The sequence below is a fragment of the Ranitomeya imitator genome, chromosome 5, assembly GCF_032444005.1.
Source record: "Ranitomeya imitator isolate aRanImi1 chromosome 5, aRanImi1.pri, whole genome shotgun sequence".
Lineage (NCBI taxonomy): Eukaryota > Metazoa > Chordata > Amphibia > Anura > Dendrobatidae > Ranitomeya > Ranitomeya imitator.
Window position 1 is genome coordinate 419,340,515 of NC_091286.1, and position 20,785 is coordinate 419,361,299.

General features: G+C 43.1%; 1 protein-coding gene across 2 annotated transcripts in view; it reads right to left on the bottom strand.

The window, feature by feature from the left end:
- Nucleotides 1-20,785, bottom strand: part of TNK2 (tyrosine kinase non receptor 2) — a 348,026-nt gene that overhangs the window by 218,593 nt on the left and 108,648 nt on the right. For both annotated transcript variants that reach the window (XM_069727063.1, XM_069727062.1), the window contains exon 2: nt 1,171-1,420. The gene's annotated coding sequence lies outside the window, so the exon portion shown is untranslated. The remainder of the gene's footprint in view (nt 1-1,170; nt 1,421-20,785) is intronic.

The following is a 20,785-nucleotide window of genomic DNA, read 5'->3' on the forward strand; positions in this document are numbered from 1 at the left end:
GAAGATTCGGGTAAATTACAAGAAAAAAAAAACAGCAACAGTAATTATAATTTTTCTGTAATGTCATGAGTCATTAATACATATGAAAATAAGAAACTTTGTAACATATGCAGCTCTTTCTCCGCTTTCACTGTCAATTCAAGGATAACATCTGTAAAATCTGTATGTAGTGAACACAGAGTTTCCCATCATTGAAATAAGAGATGACAGTTGGTGCTTTTAAAGTCCTATGGAGAAGGGGAGAGGTTACAGTTCTCCATAGAAGTTTATGAGCACCAATGGTCATCTTCTACCGCAGTAATGGGAAAGTCTGTCTTCACTGAACACACATTTTACCTGTGAACTAATGCGAATTCTCTCTTCAGAGAGGAAGAGGACTAGAACTCTAGTGCCACCTATTAGAAGTAGCAATCCTAAAAAGTCAAGGTCGACCCTTTAACGAGCATTGTCACATGACTTAGGATAATAGCCAAACCAGAATCTTAATTTGCAGACACTGTTTCGGGGTACTGCCCCTCATCAGTTCAATGTGTGAGATCTGGTTTGGATGTGTGACAGGAGCCTGACAGACCAAGAAGTATCGTTTCTCCTTGCGGAGAGTGACATGTTAAGCATGCCGAGATGAGGAGACTTAAAGCCGCAATGCTCCTCTGGGAAATATGCAAATTGTCTCTTCGGATAGGAAGAGGACTAGAACTCTAGTGCCACCTATTAGAAGTAGCAATCCTAAAAGTCAATGTTGACCCTTTAACAAGCTGGTTTTGGCCTTTATCCTGAGTCACGTGACAAGGCTCGCTAAAGGGTCGACATTTTAGAGTTCTAGTCCTCTTCCTCTCTGAAGAACAGAAATTATACTTCATGGATACATGTGAATTGAGAAGTTTGAGAATGATCGATCAGCCCAGAAGGAGAAAAAAGCTGATTTCTCTGATCAAATATATTACAACATTTCGCATCTTCATGTGTAATACTGATTGGTGAGAAATTTTTTTTTTTAAACGGTTACTCTTTACCTGTTTAATAACCATGGTGCTAATTTTCAACAAGTCAATGAATTGGCCCCATTACTGTTAATTTCCCATAAGAAGTACACAATATATTGCATGATACAAAGCAGAAACATTGATGCAATTTACTTATTTTTAAAGTCTTTTAGATTAAATGTCTTACCCCAAAATGTGTCCAGGCTGTCTGTACACCTCACTTCTATAGAAGGTGTTCTGGATCCACACGGTGTCTGTTATGCATGGCATTGAGTTGGCTTTAGGCTCCTTTGGCAGGAGCGTCTGTTTTCAGTAGATGTTCACTTAAGTATTTGAGGGATATCTTGTGGAATGTTTTTCGTAAGCCATTGTTCATACACTTCAGAAGATAATGGCAAAGAACTTCAGTAATTCTCTTGTATTACAGAGACACAAACCTAAAAAGAATATCAGAGGATAAAAACAAATACAGCGAGAAAGGCTTCCTTATACTACACAAGCCATCACCATACTGAGCACAGGAACATTCTCCAAGCATATAAAAGAACATTCATTACTCTGACATGAGGATGTATGACAATGTCTAGTGGTTATAGGTTAATAGTCATGTTGTGTGTTGAGATCACTCCCTTTACTCATACCACCAACTCAGCCTTCCAAAGAAAATCTGGATCTTCCCTCCCGTCCCACAACTATGCTCTTCAGTTTCTGAGGTTACTGAGGCGCACTGTATGAAGTAATAGGTAAAATAAATGATACAATCGAAAAAATAAGAAATGTACAAAAAAAAAAAAAAAAACTGAAAAAAGAACAATAAGATCACAGCAGTTATCGGAGTGGCGTTTCTCCAAGGTTCTGCTGCCAGTTGCATGGTCAATAAACTTCAATTGTGATCATTGCATAGGGTGTCAACACAAACCAATGAGTTTAATAATAGAAGAAACATATGCATAAAAACATCAAAACTACTTTGATATTGCATAAAAAAAGCAAAAAAAAAATGACAGAACTGCTGCTTTGTTCTTTTATCATTCCCCCTTAAAAAGTTAATGTATCTCGAAATGGTACCAGTAAAAAAAAAAAACTAATCCAGCTAAAAAGCCACCAAAGCGACACCAATTAGGAGTACTGTTGGTTTCACACAAAAAATGTTTATTTACTTTAAAAACATTTTTTCATTCTCTGACTTTTTTATATTTGTATTTACCGTAGTATGTTAGTACATAGTAAAAGTCAGTCACTGTCTGGTGGCATCATTTCACCCTCACGCTGCTTTATTTGTAAGGTTGGTCTTGCTATATAGGATCTTGTTCTACACTATGATGGCGGTACGTATGTGCGGATCTCTGCTCCTTGTATAGTGACTGTAGACGGTCACACACAGATTTATACACCCCACAGTGCTTGTGTAAACCTGTAGACTGCGGAGGCAGTTCATCTGACACATGGCACAACTGGTCATTTGTAGTTGATAATGATTTTGTGCAGGACAAAACAAATGTCTTGGGGACCGTGCCCCTGATCGTCATACACCCTAGCAACACCCCTTCCGTAATTGTTACAGTCACTAATTACTATGCTTACATCAGGATATGACAGAATCCCTCATCATAAACACAATGGCATAGTGAAGCGGAAAATATAGAGCCCCTCAGCTTTCTCATCACATGCACATTGTTCTCACTGCATAATAGGCCGATTTTACAGTATTCATTCTATTATTACAGTTGAGAAAGGCAGGTGGTGATAAAAGTGGACACAAATCACTTTGGGACGACGCAGCACACAAGGCACTACTGTGCTGAGCACAATGCAGAAATAAGGTGTCCTTACATTATGCTTAATGAGGATTGTACATGACAACACTATCAGAAGTGATGCACGATTCTTACAGAATCCCAGCCATTGTTACTTGTAATAAAAGGACACTGAGTACAGCAGCTGTAAGTAATGTAAGCTACACAAAGCAATCAGTGAGAGGGTTACAATAAAAATGTATTCTAGAAATTCTTGTGTTTTTATTTTAGCTGAGCAAAAAGATTTGCAGTACATTGGCCCGGCGTTTGTGTCGATGCTCCATGGCAGCCGGTCCAGGGTTCTGTATTGGCATACTAGCAGCCTGGGTGCCTGTGGCGTTTAGAAGGTCCATATGGTATACGTGTGCATACAGGCATAGCTGTCAATCACTGATAAGACCGTCAACTGGCCAAACATCAAAGAAAAAGTTGAAAAGACGAAAAAAGGTTATACTGAGTCTTTTCTGACATTTCAATCTACTCAGCGGCCCCTGTTCCATCCCATGCAGCCTGCACTTCCATGGTGACAGGTTCCCTTTAATGATTCACGCAGCTTGTATTGTGCAATATAATGACAGATCCGCTTTAAACTGCTCTGGTAAAATGAATGCTGAGCTTTGGGCGACAATGACGGCTTTACTGTCAGCTTTGATAAATGAGCCAATATTCTGATCAGAGTAAAGTAATTATACAATTAAAGATATATATATATATATCTTTAATAACAGTCATAACCTACTGAAATGATAGATCCCCAGTTCACACAAAAACAAAAAATTATATAAGGAATATTAAATTACATGGCCAGTAACAAGGTCCCATCAACAGTATAACATATAAATAATTGTATCAGGCATTAAACAGTCTGCAGTTATTACATGGTAACATCAGAAACACAAATTAGCAGTAAATAAACCACAGATAAACGAAAATTACATACGCAGATCCCGGCCAAGAATAATTCAGAACTTTATCATCCCTCCATAATAAGACACTAGAAAAATATGTTACACGAAGACCTAGTAGTAAAACAGTGTGATTCCTCAACAGCAAATAATACCTTAACGCACATCAAGTGATCTTCATCACAAGTTGCAAAATTTGGGGTGCGCCAGCCCTTTTTAGACCGAGTAGAAGCGATCATTTAATGATTTATGCAGATGGGGGAAGCAGGCATGGCAACCTTTGCCAAAAGGAGCATGGCACATACCACCACTGACATTTGCACTTACTCTGAACACTTCCAGACCAGAGCGCTGAAACCACCATCCATGCGCATACGCTCCTGATTGAGCACCTGGCACAATGATAACCATGTGATAAAGCCGGAGATAATTAATGTCTTACTATAGGGGTGGGGAACATCAGGTCCAGGATTCGTTTACGGCCCTCGATGACCTTTTCTCCGGCCCCAGGGGCTGAATGCTTGAGCTGGTAGTTCTCGAGCTAGCAGTAGCATTGACAGCTGCTGTCCCATTTACCCTTCACCTCTGGGCAATTTTACACTTTTGCACTTCTGTTTTTTCCTTGTCTTCTTCCTAGAGCAATAGCTTTTTATTTTTCTATAAATATGGTGGTGATTGATTTTAGCATATAATGTACTAGAAAACGGGGGGGGGGGGGGGGAAATCCAATCACGGTGAAATTGAAAATAAAAGTACAATTATACTTTGGGGGTTTCCCCCCCAATGTTCACCAAACTGACCTGCCAATATGATTCTCCAGGTCATTACGAGTTTGTAAATATCAAACATGTCTAGGTTCTTTTTTATTTAAGTGGTTGGGAAAAAAAATGGAGTCATTTTCCCAGACCCGAAGCGTCTTCATTTTTCGGGATCTGGGGCTTGGGTGACGGCTTAATTTTTTGTGAGCACAGCCGATGTTTTATTGATACTAATTTGGTGTAGATACAATGTTTTGATAGACCATTATTCCATTTTAATACAATCTTGTGGCGACAATAAAAACGCAATTCTGGAGTTTAGATTTTTTGTTCTCGTTACAACGTTTACCGATCAGAATACGGTAAAAAAATTTTATACAGCTCTGGCAAAAATTAAGAGACCCCTGCAAAATGTTCAGTTTCTCTGATTTTTCTCTTTATAGGTATATTTTTGAGCAAAATGTAAATTGTTCTTTTATTCTATAACTTCTGACATCATGTCTCCAAATTTCCAAGCAATACATTTTGTATTTTTTTTCTGACAAAGAAAAATGGTCAAAATAAAAAAAGTGCTTTCAGACCTCAAATAATGCAAAAGAAAAAAACAAAACAAAGTTTATAATCATTTAGAAACAACAACACTAATGTTTTAACTCGGGAAGAGTTCAGAAATCATTATTTTGTGGAATAATCATGATTTTTAATCACAGCTTTCATGCGTCTTGGCATGCTTTCCACCAGTCTTTCATATTGCTTCTGGCGCAAAAATGTAAGCAGTTCTTCTTTGTTTGATGGCTTATGACTATCCATCATCCTCTTGATTACATTCCAGAGGTTTTCAATGGGGTTCAGGTCTGTAGATTGGGCTGCCCATGACAGGGTTTTCATGTGGTGGTCTCTTAATTTTTGCCAGAGCTGTATATGGATAAACAAAATACTCAAAACTGACATTCTAAATACTGCATCCCTCAAGGTGCTCAAAACCACATTCAAGAAGTTTATACACCATTCAGGAGCTTCACAGGATTTTTTGGAACGTGGAAGGAAAAAAAAATGAGCATTTAACTTTGTCACAAAAACTTTACTTTAGACCTCAAATTTTTTATTTTTGCAAGAGTAACAGAAAAAAATGAACCGAAAATTTGTTGGGCAATTTCTCCTGAGCATGCCGATACCCTATATGTTGGATGAAACTACTGTTTGGGTGCACAGCACGACTTGGAAGGGAATTAGTGCCATTTGAATTTTTGAAAGCAAAATTTTCTGGAATAAGCGGACGTCATGTCGCGTTTGGAGTGCCTGAACAGTGGAAACACCCCCCAAGTAACACCATTCTAGAAACTAGACCCCCTCAGGGAACTTATGTAGAATTGTGGTGAGCAACCTGAACCCTCAGGTGCTTCACAGAAGTATATAACATTGAGCCGTGAAAATAAAAAATAAAGAAATCACATTTTCCACACGAAAATGATTTTTAGCCTTAAATTTTGAATTTTTACATGGGTAACAGGAGAAATTGCACCATACAATTTGTTGTGCAATTTCACCTGAGTGAACAGATACCCCATATGCGGGGGTAAAATACTATTTAGGCTCACAGCAGGGCTCGGAAAAGAGGTAGTGACTTTTGGGATGCAGACTTTGATGGAATGGTCTTCCGGTGTCATATCTCAGTTTGAGAGACTCTGATGTGTCTAAACAGTGGAAAAAAAACCCAACTGACACCATTTTGGAAGCTAGGTCCCCAAGGAATGCACCCCCAGCTGTTTCACAGAAGTTTGTAATGTGGAGCTGTGAAGAAAAGAAGAAAAAAAAAAATCACATTTTTCGCACAAAAAGTTATTTTAGCCTCAATTTTTTTTTCTTTTCACAAGGATAGCAGGAAAAAATGGACCCCAAAATGTGTTGTGTTATTTCTCCTGAGTACGCCGATACCCCATATGTGGTCGAAAACTACCGTATATACTCGAGTATAAGCCGAGATTTTCAGCCCAAATTTTAGGGCTGAAAGTGCCCCCCTCGGCTTATACTCGAGTCACGGTAGCGGTGGGGTCGGCAGGTGAGGGGCTGAGGGCGCTGAGGTATACTTACCTAGTCCCAGCGATCCTCGCGCTGTCCCTGCCGTCCCACGGGCTTCGGCGCTGCAGCTTCTTCCTCTCTTCAGCGGTCACGTGGGACCGCTCATTACAGAAATGAATAAGCGGCTCCACCTCCCATAGGGGCGGAGCCGCTTATTCATTTCTCTAATCAGCGGTGCCGGTGACCGCTGATAGAGAAAGAAGCTGCAGCGCCGAAGACAGAAGGGGACAGCGCGAGGATCGCCAGGACTAGGTGAGTATGTTATATTCACCTGTCCTCGTTCCAGCCGCCGGGCGTCGCTCCATCTTCCCGGCCGGCGCCTCCATCTTCTCGGCGTCTGCGCTCTGACTGATCAGGCAGAGGGCGCGATGACGCATATAGTGTGCGCGGCGCCCTCTGCCTGATCAGTCAGAGCAGAGACGCCGGGAAGATGGAGGCGCCGGAACGAGACGCTGGGAGCTGCAATCAAGGGAGGTGAGTATGTGTTTTTTTTTTTTTATTGCAGCAGCGGCGGCGGCAGAGATTAATGTGGAGCATCTATGGGGCACAGTGAACGGTGCAGAGCACCGTATAAGGCACAGCTAGGGGGCACAATGAACGGTGCAGAGCACCGTATAAGGCACAGCAATGGGGCACAATGAACGGTGCAGAGCACCGTATAAGGCACAGCTAGGGGGCACAATGAACGGTGCAGAGCACCGTATAAGGCACAGCTAGGGGGCACAATGAACGGTGCAGAGCACCGTATAAGGCACAGCTAGGGGGCACAATGAACGGTGCAGAGCACCGTATAAGGCACAGCTAGGGGGCACAATGAACGGTGCAGAGCACCGTATAAGGCACAGCTAGGGGGCACAATGAACGGTGCAGAGCACCGTATATGGCACAGCTATGGGGCACAGTGAACGGTGCAGAGCACTATATGGGGCACAGCTATGGGGAAATATGAATGGTGTAGAGCACTATATGGCACAGCTATGGGGAAATAATGATCTATTTTTATTTTTGAAATTCACCGGTAAATGCTGCATTTCCACCCTAGGCTTATACTCGAGTCAATAAGTTTTCCCAGTTTTTTGTGGCAAAATTAGGGGGGTCGGCTTATACTCGGGTCGGCTTATACTCGAGTATATACGGTACTTTTGAGGCACAGTGCAAAGCCCAGAAGGGAAGAAGCGCCATATTGGAGCTGACATTTTGCTTGACTAATTTGAGGATGCAATGTAACATTGGCAGGGCCTCCGAGGTGCCAGAACAGCAGAAACCCCCATAAGTGACCCCAATTTACAAAGTACACCTGAATTAATTCATTTAGGGATGCAGTGATCATATTGACACAAAAGGTGCGTCACAGAATTTTATACCATAGGGCAATGAAAAAAAATATTACATTTTTATCACAACAATTCTGTTCTAGCCCCAGACTTTACATTTGCACATGGGAAATGAGTAAAATTGCACCAAATTTGGCCCACAATTTCTGCTGAGTGTTGAAATACCCAAAATGTGTCTATACCGTACTGCTTAGCCATACAGCGAGACTCGGGAGGGACAGAGCGCTATTGGCAAACAGCGTTCTGACCCTCCCAAGTCTCACCGAATGGCTAAGCTGTATTGTCATACAGGAGGCTTCCTGAAGCACAGAATTTCCTAAAATAGTTTGTGGACTCCATATACAGAACCCACAAGAGCTAGCAGAGCAGAATCCCCCCTCAAGTTACCACATTTTGGAAATTATACCCCTTTGGGAATTTATCTACAGGTGTTATGATGATTGTGACTCCATGTTTTCCAGAAACAAGCAGCAGTGGATATTGCAGAGTGAAAATTGCAAACTGCCATTGTAGTGCCCAGCTCATGCACCTGTAAATTAAGCGGGCTGTCAGCTACAGAAATGCCAAACATGTGGATGCTAAAAATGTGGATTAGACACAATGGGGCGCAGAAGGGAGGAGGGCTGTTAAACACACGTCAGCTGTATATATCAGCTGACATGTGCCCAGAAGGGGCGGGCTCAGCGTCAGAGCCTGCACCAAACAGGGGGGAGTCTGACATCGACATACTATTATGTCCGATGTCATAAAGGGGTTAAAGGGAATCTGTCACCCCATATTTCATATATAAACTGCGGCCACCGCCATCAGAGGCTTACCTACAGCATTCTATAATGCTGTAGATAAGCCCCCGATGTACCCTGAAAGATAAGAAAAACAAGTTAGATTATACTCACCCAGGGGCGGTCCCGCTGTTGGTCCGGGTCGGCACCTCCCATCTTCATAGGATGACGTCCTCTTCTTTGCTTCCTGTTGCGGCTCCTGCGCAGCCGTACTTTATCTGTCCTGTTGAGGGCAGAGCAAAGTACTGCAGTGTGCAGGCACCGGGAAAGGTCAGAGAGGCCTGGTGCCTGCGCACTGCAGTACTTTACGCTGCCCTCAACAGGACAGATAAAGTACGGCTGCGCAGGAGCCGCAGCAGGAAGCAAAGAAGAAGACGTCATCGTATGAAGATGAGAGGAGCCGACCCGGACCGCGACGCCCATCGGACGAGACCGCACCGGGACCGCCCCTGGGTGAGTATAATCTAACGTGTTTTTCTTAGGGTATGTGTCCACGTTCAGTATTACATCCGGATTAGCTGCAGATTGAACGCTGCGTACAGCCGCAGAGTTCAACCCGCAGGGTCCAGATGTTACAGCATAGTGGAGGGGATTTTATGAAATCCCGTCTCCACTATGCGTGCGAACACGCACCCGGCGGCCCTGCGTTTATGGACATGCGGCGAGTCTTTTAGAACTCAGTATGTCTGTTTAACTTGCAGCGTCGCCGCAAGGTAAATCACAGGGCACTATGTATGGGGTGCGGAGATTCCGGATGCATTCACTGAACACATCCGGAATCACTGCGTGTACAGAAGGGGGCGGCGCTTTGGGCGGAGCAGGTTTTCCAGCTCCATCCAAAGCTCCGTGGTTACGGACTGTGGACACGCACCCTTATCTTTCAGGGTACATCGGGGGGCTATCTACAGCAGAGGTCCCCAACTCCAGTCCTCAAGGCCCACCAACATGTTTTCAGGATTTCCTTTGCATTGCACAGGTGATGCAATTATTACCTGGGCAAGACTAAGGAAATCCTGAAAACACGACCTGTTGGTGGGCCTTGAGGACTGGAGTTGGGGACCTCTGATCTACAGCATTACAGAATGCTGTAGATAAGCCTCTGATGGCGGTGGCCGCAGTTTATATACGAAATATGAGGTGACAGATTCCCTTTAATCATAGTATATTAGTCAAATTGCGAAAGTCTCGCTTTAAATTGGGTGTAACCAATCGCATGCAGGATAATAAACAAATTACCGCATATTCAACCAATAGTATCAAAACAGTACCTGTATATAAACATTAAGCAACTTAAAAAAAAATCAATTCAATCAAACTCAACAGATGCAAAACAAATAATATTTTAAATTCATGCCCCGTGGGCATTTTATGTGAAGGGGTAAAATAAATAACCACTCAAGCAGCATGAGACGATTCCGCCAACTGACGCCTCTATAGGGACAAGCAACTTTCTGTATGCCATAAAACTGAAATGCCTGGTGTCTACATTATGTAGGGTGGCAAAATGTTTGACAGCATCAGAGTAGGATCCATTCTTTTATATATATTGGCGAGATGTTTTGCAATGCTTTTTAATTTTGCATAGATTACATTCTATACAACACACCACATGGTGTTTGTCACAATTATTGTGACAATATCTATTGTCACAATATATATTGTGACAATATATATGTGATATCATCAGATCAGTGAAATGGCGATTATCAGCATGTGGTAAAGAAATAGCATGTGTTTTATCAGCAGCAAAGGTACACATATTACCATATTTTTCCGACCATAAGACGCACTTTTTTTACTCCAAATTTGGGAGGAAAGTGTGGGTGTGTCTTATGGTCGGAATGTAGCATGTGGGGGGGGGGGGGGGGGGGCCCAGCGGCTAGTGGGATCGCACTGTGATCCCACTTGCAGGAGGCAGAAAAATGTCCCAGCTGCTGGGAATCCAGCGCTGAAGAAACCACATGGTCCGGATTCCTGCAGCAGCTGGTGAGATCTCTGTGTCTGGTGGAGGAGGGGCAGCAGCAGGGGGCCAGAGGGGACAAGATCTCGGCATACCTGCCTGGGCTGGATGCTGAGGCATAAGAACCTGTGTGATGTCATGAAGTGGGTGTGCTGGAGCTCCACATGGCAGCATAGAGCCCTCCCTCTTCTGATGTGATCACAGGTCCTTCAGACTCCCCACTAGAATCTGCAGCTTCCTCTTATGACCTGTGCTGTGGAGAGGCAGGGAGGGCTCCGTGTGTGCAGTCATGGGATGCTCCAGCTTTTCACCTCACCACAGTGTGGCTGGCTGGCTGCCACAATTAAAAATTTAGTCTTTATAAACACAATAAAGCACTCTGCCACTCCTGTGTTGAACTATAACTCCCAGCATGCCATACGATCTGCAGGACATGCTGGGAGTTATAACTCTCCCAATGGGATCTTAAAGCAGCACTCCAGTGTTATTTTTCAGTCCTGGAGTGGTGCCTTAACCCCTTGCCGACCTGTGACGCCACGTAGGCATCATGAAAGTCGGTGCCAATCCGACCTGTGACGTCTATGTGGCGTCATGGAGGTATCACGTCCCTGCAGATCAGGTGAAAGGGTTAACTTCAATTTCACCCGATCTGCAGGGACAGGGGGAGTGGTACTTCAGCCCAGGGGGGGTGGCTTTGCCCCCACGCGGCTACGATCGCTCTGATTGGCTATTGCACTTTCAACAGCCAATCAGAGCAATTTGTAGTATTTCACCTATGAAACTTCGTGAAATATTACAATCCAGCCAAGGCAAATGCTGTAATATCATCGGCCACGGCTGGAGACCACGATCTGACCCACCACTGACTGACAGCGGCGATCTGCCGCCTGTTATGGCTGGCAATCAGGCAACACAGCGTGCAGTAATCAGCGCACATACAGAGATCTGGCAATAACCAAAAACAATAGGACGAGCTCTGAGACGTGGAATCTCTGTAGACTGCAGTACCTGATCTATCCTCACACAACTGGAAGCAGCAGTGGATTGCGCCTATCACTACCTATGCAACTCGGCACTGCCTGAGGAGCTGACTAGCCTGAAGATAGAAATACAAGCCTGACTTACCTCAGAGAAATACCCCAAAGGAATAGGCAGCCCCCCACATATAATGACTGTTAGCAAGATGAAAAGACAAACGTAGGAATGAAATAGATTCAGCAAAGTGAGGCCCGATATTCTAGACAGAGCGAGGATAGCAAAGAGAACTATGCAGTCTACCAAAAACCCTAAAACGAAAACCACGCAAAGGGGCAAAAAGACCCACCGTGCCGAACTAACAGCACGGCGGTGCACCCCTTTGCTTCTCAGAGCTTCCAGCAAAAGATAATAACAAGCTGGACAGAAAAAACAGAAAACAAACTAGAAGCACTTATCTAGCAGAGCAGCAGGCCCAAGGAAAGATGCAGTAGCTCAGATCCAACACTGGAACATTGACAAGGAGCAAGGAAGACAGACTCAGGTGGAGCTAAATAGCAAGGCAGCCAACGAGCTCACCAAAACACCTGAGGGAGGAAGCCCAGAGACTGCAATACCACTTGTGACCACAGAAGTGAACTCAGCCACAGAATTCACAACAGCCGCCGCTGTCAGTCTATCCTCCACTCCGTGCTTTGCTGCCCTCCTCTCCCCTCCGCCGGCCCCCGACCTAAGCCTGCCCCCGACCTCCCCTCCGCTGTCCGATCCCACCCCCCCATACTTACCGAGTCCCGGTGTCCTTCCCGATGTCCATCCATCTTCAGCGATGGGCGCCGCCATCTTCCAAAATGGCGGGGGCATGCGCAGTGCGCCCGCCGAATCCCAGATTTGTTACAGGTACATTTTGATAACTGTGAAATAACCTATCACAGTGATCAAAATAAAAAAAAAGTAAATAAAGCCCCCCCCCCTTCCCTTATTACCCTCATAGTTAGGGAAAATAATGAAATAAATAAAATATATTTATTTTTATTTTTCCACTAGGGTTAGAACTAGGGTTAGGGCTAGGGTTGGGGTTGCAATTAGGGTTAGAATTAGGCTATGTGCACACTGTGCGGATTTGGCTGCGGATTAGCAGCGGATTGGCCGCTGTGGATTCGTGGCAGTTTTCCATCACGTTTACAGTAACCATGTAAACCTATGGAAAACCAAATCCGCAGTGCACATGGTGCAGAAAATACCGTGTGGAAATGCTGCGTTGTATTTTCTGCAACATGTCAATTCTTTGTGCGGATTCCGCAGCGTTTTACACCTGTTCCTCAATAGGAATCCGCAGGTGAAATCCGCACAAAAAACACTGGAAATCCGCGGTAAATCCGCAAGTAAAACGCAGTGCGTTTTACCTGCGGATTTTATAAAAATGGTGCAGAAAAATCCGCACACGAATCCGCAACGTGGGCACCTTAGGGTTAGGGCTGGAACTAGAGTTAGGGTGAGAATTAGGTTTAGGGTTGGAATTAGGGTTAAGATTAGGGTTAGGCGTGTGTTGAGGTTAGAGTTAGGCTTGTGATTAGGGTTATGGTTGGGATTAGGGTTGGTTGTGTGTTGGGGTTAGGGTTGGGATTAGGGTTAGGGTTGGGGTTGGGATTAGAGTTAGGGGTGTGTTGGGGTTAGGGTTGTGGTTACGGTTATGGTTAGAGTTGGGATTAAGGTTAGGGGTGTGTTGGAGTTAGAATTGAGGGGTTTCCACTGTTTAGGCAAATCAGGAGCTCTCCAATCATGACAAGGCGCCACCATTGATTCCAACCAATCTTGCGTTCAAAAAGTCAAATGGTGCTCCCCCCTTCCGAGCCCTGACGTGTGCCCAATCAGTGGTTTACCAAAACATATGGGGAATAAGCGTACTCAGGAAAAATTGTACAACAATTTTGGGGCTCTAATTTCTCCTGTTACCCTTAGAAAAATAAAAAAAATGGGGGTTAAAAAATTTTGTGGGGAAAAAAAGATTTTTTTATTTTCACGGCTCTGCGTTAAAAAATTCTGTGAAGCACTTGGGGGTTCAACGTGCTCACCACATATCTACATAAGTTCCTTGGGGGGTCTAGTTTCCAAAATGGGGTCAATTGTGGGGGGTTTCTACTGTTTAGGCACATCAGGGGCTCTGCAAACGTAACATGACGCCCGCAGACCATTCCATCAAAGTCTGCATTCCAAAACATCACTACTTCCCTTCCGAGCTCTGCCATGCGCCCATAGTTTACTCCCACATATGGGGTATGAGCGTACTCAGGACAAACTGGACAACAATTTTTGTGGTCCACTTTCTCCTGTTACCCTTGTGAAAATAAAAATTGTAGGCTAAAAAATAATTTTTGAGGAAAGAAAAATGATTTTTTATTTTCATGGTTCTGCGTTATTAACTTCTGTGAAGCACTTGGGGGTTCAAAGTGCTCATCACACATCTAGAAAATTTCCTTGGGGGTCTAGTTTCCAAAATGTTGTCACTTGTGGGGGAGTTCAAATGTTTAGGCACACAGGGGCTCTCCAAACGCGACATGGTGACCGCTAATGATTGGAGCTACTTTTTCATTCAAAAAGTCAAAAGGCGCTCCTTCCCTTCCTAGCCTTGCCGTGTGCCCAAACAGTGGTTTTCCCCCACATGTGAGGTATTGGTGTACTCAGGAGAAATTGCCCAACACATTTTAAGATCAATTCTATCCTGTAGCCCATGAGAAAATGAAAAAATTGGCCGCTTTTTGCCATTATAACCAGTGTCCCTTTATGAGGTTATAACTCAGGAACGCTTCAACGGATCCTAGAGGTTCTGAGACTGTTTTTTCGTGACATATAAGGCTTCATGATAGTGGTAAATTTAGGTCGATAATTTTTGCGTTTATTTGTGAAAAAAATGGAAATTTGGTCGAAAATTTTGAAAATTTTGCAAATTGTCAAATTTTTTATTTTTATTCTGTTAGACGAGAGAGTTATGTGACACAAAATAGTTAATAAATAACATTACCCACACATCTACTTTACATCAGCACAATTTTGGAAACAAAATTTTTTTTGCTAGGAAGTTATAAGGGTTAAAATTTGACCAGCAATTTCTCATTTTTACAACGAAATTTACAAAACTATTTTTTTTAGGCACCACCTCACATTTGAAGTCAGTTTGAGGGGTCGATATGTCTGAAAATACCCAAAAGTGACACCATTCTAAAAACTGTACCCCTCAAGGTGCTCAAAACCACATTCAAAAAGTTTACTAACCCTTCAGATACTTCACAGCAGCAGAAGCAACATGGAAGGAAAAAATTAACATTTAACTTTTTAGTCACAAAAATGATCTTTTAGCAACAATTTTTTTTATTTTCCCAAGGGTAAAAACAGAAACTGGACCCCAAAAGTTATTGTACAATTTTTCCTGAGTACGCCGATACCCCATATCTGGGGGGAACCACTGTTTTGGCGCACGACAGGGCGTGGAAGGGAAGGAGCGCCATTTGACTTTTTCAATGAAAAATTGGCTCCAATCTTTAGCGGATGCCATGTCGCGTTTGGAGAGCCCCTGTCTGCCTAAACATTGGAGCTCCCCCACAAGTGCCCCATTTTGGAAACTAGACGCCCCAAGGAGCTTATCTAGATGCATAGTGAGCACTTTGAACCCCCAGGTGCTTAACAAATTGATACGTAAATATGAAAAAGTACTTTTTTTTTTTTTCACAAAAAAATTATTTTAGCCTCAATTTGTTCATTTCCACATGAGCAACAGGATAGAATGGATCCTAAAATTTATTGGGCAATTTCTCCTGAGTACACGGATACCTCACATGTGGGGGTAAACCACTGTTTGGGCACACTGCAGGGCTTGGAAGGGAAGGAGCGCCATTTGACATTTTAAATGAAAAATTAGCTCCAATCGTTAGCGGACACCATGTCGCGTTTGGAGAGCCCCTGTGTGCCTAAACATTGGAGCTCCCCCACATGTGAACCCATTTTGGAAACTAGACCTCCCATGAAACTAATCTAGATGTGTGGTGACCACTTTAAACCCCCAAGTGCTTCACAGAAGTTTACAACGCAGAGCCGTAAAAATAAAAAATCATTTTTCTTTCCTCAAAAATGATGTTTTAGCAAGCAATTTTTTATTTTTGCAAGGGTAAAAGGAGAAATTGGACCCCAATAGTTGTTGCCCAGTTTGTCCTGAGTATGCTGGTACCCCATATGTGGGGGTAAACCACTGTTTGGGCACACGTCAGGGCTTGAAAGGGAGGGAGCACCATTTGACTTTTTGAACACAAGATTGGCTGGAATCAATGGTGGCGCCATGTTGCGTTTGGAGACCCCTGATGTGCCTAAACAGTGGAAACCCCTCAATTCTAACTCCAACACTACCCCCCACACACCCCTAACCCTAATCACAACCCTAACCCCAATACACACGTAACCCTAATCCCAACCCTAACCACAACTTTAACCCCAACACACCCCTAACCCTAACCACAAGCCTAATCTTAACCCTATTTCCAACCCTAACACTAATTCCAAACCTAACCCTAAGGCAATGTGCCCACGTTGCGGATTCGTGTGAGATTTTTCCACACCTTTTTTGAAAAATCCGCAAGTAAAAGGCACTGCATTTTACTTGCGGATTTACTGCGGATTTCCAGTGTTTTTTGTGCGGATTTCACCTGCGGATTTCTATTGAGGAACAGGTGTAAAACGTTGCGGAATCCGCACAAAGAATTGACATGCTGCGGGAAAATACAACGTTTCCGCGCAGTATTTTTCGCTCCATGGGCACAGCGGATTTGGTTTTCCATAGGTTTACATGGTACTGTAAACCTGATGGAACACTGCTACGAATCCGCAGCGGCCAATCCGCTGCGGATCCGCAGCCAAATCCGCACATAGCCTAATTCTAGCCCTAACCCTAGTCCTAACACTAGTTCTAACCCTAACCCTAGTGGAAAAAATATATATATTTCCTTTATTTTATTATTGTCCCTACCTATGGGGGTGATAAAGGGGGGGTTCATTTATCACAGTGATCAAAATGTACCTGGAACGAATCTGCCGGCCGATGCGGCGGGCGCACTGAGCATGCGTCCACGATTTTGGAAGATGGCGGCACCCATGGAGAAGACGGACGGACGGACACCGGGAGGCTCGGTAAGTATGAGGGGGGTAGATCGGAGCATGGGGGGGGGGAAATCGGAGCACAGGGGGGTAGGATCGGAGCACGGGGGGAGCAGACAGGACGATGCAGGGGAGCGGAGCAGTGTACAGGACAGAACAGAGGACTGCGGAGATCGGTGGCGGTGGGGGGGCGGCAGATCAGGGTTTCCAGCCATGGTTGATGATATTGCAGCAGCGGCTATGGCTGGATTGTAATATTTCACCAGTTTTCATAGGTGAAATATTACAAATCGCTCTGATTGGTTGTTGAAAGTGAAACAGCCAATCAGAGCGATCGTAGCCACGAGGGGGGCTGGGGTGAAGTACCATTCCCCGTCCCTGCAGATCGGGTGAAATTGGAGTTAACCCTTTCACCCAATCTGCAGGGACGCGATCCCTCCATGACGCATACGCTGCGTCACAGGTCGGATTGGCACCGACTTTCATGACGCAGCATATGCGTCATAGGTCGGGAAGGGGTTAATAAAGTAGCAAGTAAAGGTGAAAACTTTGCACCTATTGGGGCGCCAACAATTTAGAATTAAACATAAAATAGTGATGTTGAAGTAAATAATGTAGGCTGGTAAGTATAAATCGTTTCATTTAATTTATGTAGGAGCTACGGCTATCTAAATATGTTGTATGCATTGATAGCAAATCATAGGAAATATAAGAATATAGGTTAATAGCATTACATCACATGTAACAAACAAATAGCCTCATTTCCAACAAAATTTGTCAAACACAGATGAGCGGTCCTTTAAATATCATGGACTTCTAGCAACCAATGGTTGTAGGTGTTCATCCAACCATTTGCTGAGCCCCTTATTCCGAGATCTAATCCCTGAAATGATGGGACACAGAGGTGGAGGAAAAATATTTTTGTGCGTTTTGGGTAAGCCTTGAAATATAGGGATTATGTAATGATCTTTAAGCAGCCATTTTTTACACTTTGTATCAACTTTTTTGTATAGTTAGATTTTTTGTTTGATCATGGAGAATTTTCAAATCACGTTCAACCAATGTTTGGAAGGAATCAAAGACAGATGCTCTTGATGGCATGTTGGATTCTATGACACCCATCTATTTTTTTTCATTTTCTGCTTGTAATTGTTGTAGGGAAAGAAGTGCATTTTGCTTACTGAAAGGTAAATCAGAAAATTGATTACTACACAGCTGCTTAATACAGGTACAGTGTTTCTTAGGGTATGTGCACACGTCAAGATTTCTTGCAGAAATTTTCCTGACAAAAACCGGACATTTCTGCCAGAAATCCGCATGCGTTTTTTTTTCACGTTTTTTCATGCAGTTTTTGTGCGTTTTTTCCAAAATGCATAGAATAGCGGGAAAAACGCAGAAAATCCGCAAAATTAATGAACATGCTGCTTTTTTTTACCGCGATGTGTTTTTTTCGCGGAAAAAAAACGCATCATGTGCACAAAACATGCAGAATGCATTCTAAATGATAGGATGCATTATGTATACGTTTTTAATGAGTTTTTATAGCGTTTTTACCGCAAAAAAAACTGAATGTGTGCACATAGCCTTACTATTTGTTGAATTTACATAATTTCTTACACTGCATGTGATAGGTTCCGCCCACTTTAAAACAAGACTCCCATGATTTGACTGATATACTATGATTAAACATGTATAACGAGCCAGAAAAGCATCATTTATTTTTTTAAATTTAATTTGTTCCTCTTCGTTTTTTAACCCCTTCAAGACCCAGCCTATTTTGACCTTAAAGACCTTGCCGTTTTTTGCAATTCTGACCAGTGTCCCTTTATGAGGTAATAACTCAGGAACGCTTCAACGGATCCTAGCGGTTCTGAGATTGTTTTTTCGTGACATATTGGGCTTCATGTTAGTGGTAAATTTAGGTCAATAAATTCTGCATTTATTTGTGATAAACACGGAAATTTGGCGAAAATTTTGAAAATTTCGCAATTTTCACATTTTGAATTTTTATTCTGTTAAACCAGAGAGATATGTGACACAAAATAGTTAATAAATAACATTTCCCACATGTTTACTTTACATCAGCACAATTTTGGAAACAAAATTTTTTTTTGTTAGGAAGTTATAAGGGTTAAAATTCGACCAGCGATTTGTCATTTTTACAACGAAATTTACAAAACCATTTTTTTTAGGGACCACCTCACATTTGAAGTCAGTTTGAGGGGTCTATATGGCTGAAAATACCCAAAAGTGACACCATTCTAAAAACTGCACCCCTCAAGGTACTCAAAACCACATTCAAGAAGTTTATTAACCCTTCAGGTGCTTCACAGCAGCAGAAGCAACATGGAAGGAAAAAATGAACATTTAACTTTTTAGTCACAAAAATTATCTTTTAGCAACAATTTTTTTATTTTCCCAATGGTAAAAGGAGAAACTGAACCACGAAAGTTGTTGTCCAATTTGTCCTGAGTACGCTGATACCTCATATGTGGGGGTAAACCACTGTTTTGGCGCACGGCAGGGCTTGGAAGGGAAGGAGCGCCATTTGACTTTTTGAATCAAAAATTGGCTCCACTCTTTAGCGGACACCATGTCACGTTTGGAGAGCCCCCGTGTGCCTAAAAATTGGAGCTCCCCCACAAGTGACCCCATTTTGGAAACTAGACGCCCCAAGGAACTTATCTAGATGCATAGTGAGCACTTTGAACCCCCAGGTGCTTCACAAATTGATCCGTAAAAATGAAAAAGTACTTTTTTTTCACAAAAAAATTCTTTTAGCCTCAATTTTTTCATTTTCACATGGGCAACAGGATAAAATGGATCCTAAAATGTGTTGGGCAATTTCTCCTGAGTACACCAATACCTCACATGTGGAGGTAAACCACTGTTTGGGCACATGGTAAGGCTCGGAAGGGAAGGAGCGCCATTTGACTTTTTGAATGAAAAATTATTTCCATCGTTAGCGGACACCATGTCGCGTTTGGATAGCTCCTGTGTGCCTAAACATTGGCGCTCCCCCACAAGTGACCCCATTTTGGAAACTAGACCCCCCAAGGAACTAATTTAGATGCCTAGTGAGCACTTTAAACCCTCAGGTGCTTCACAAATTGATCTGTAAAAATGAAAAAGTACTTTTTTTTCACAAAAAAATTCTTTTCGCCTCAATTTTTTCATTTTCACATGGGCAGTAGGATAAAATGGATCATAAAATTTGTTGGGCAATTTCTCCCGAGTACGCCGATACCTCATATGTGGGGGTAAACCACTGTTTGGGCACTCGGCAGGGCTCGGAAGAGAAGGCGCGCCATTTGACTTTTTGAATGGAAAATTAGCTCCAATTGTTAGCGGACACCATGTCGCGTTTGGAGAGCCCCTGTGTGCCTAAACATTGGAGCTCCCGCACAAGTGACCCCATTTTGGAAACTAGACCCCCCAAGGAACTTATCTAGATGCATATTGAGCACTTTAAACCCCCAGGTGCTTCACAGAAGTTTATAACGCAGAGCCATGAAAATAAAAAATAATTTTTCTTTCCTCAAAAATGATTTTTTAGCCTGGAATTTCCTATTTTGCCAAGGATAATAGGAGAAATTGGACCCCAAATATTGTTGTCCAGTTTGTCCTGAGTACGCTGATACCCCATATGTGGGGGTAAACCACTGTTTGGGCGCACGGCAGGGCTCGGAAGGGATGGCACGCCATTTGGCTTTTTAAATGGAAAATTAGCTCCAATCATTAGCGGACACCATGTCACGTTTGGAGAGCCCCTGTGTGCCTAAACATTGGAGATCCCCCAGAAATGACACCATTTTAGAAACTAGACCCCCAAAGGAACTAATCTAGATGTGTGGTGAGGACTTTGAACCCCCAAGTGCTTCACAGAAGTTTATAACGCAGAGCCATGAAAAAAAAAAAAAAAATTATTTTCTCAAAAATGATCTTTTAGCCTGCAATTTTTTATTTTCCCAAGGGTAACAGGAGAAATTTGACCCCAAAAGTTGTTGTCCAGTTTCTCCTGAGTACGCTGATACCCCATATGTGGGGGTAAATCACTGTTTGGGCACATGCCGG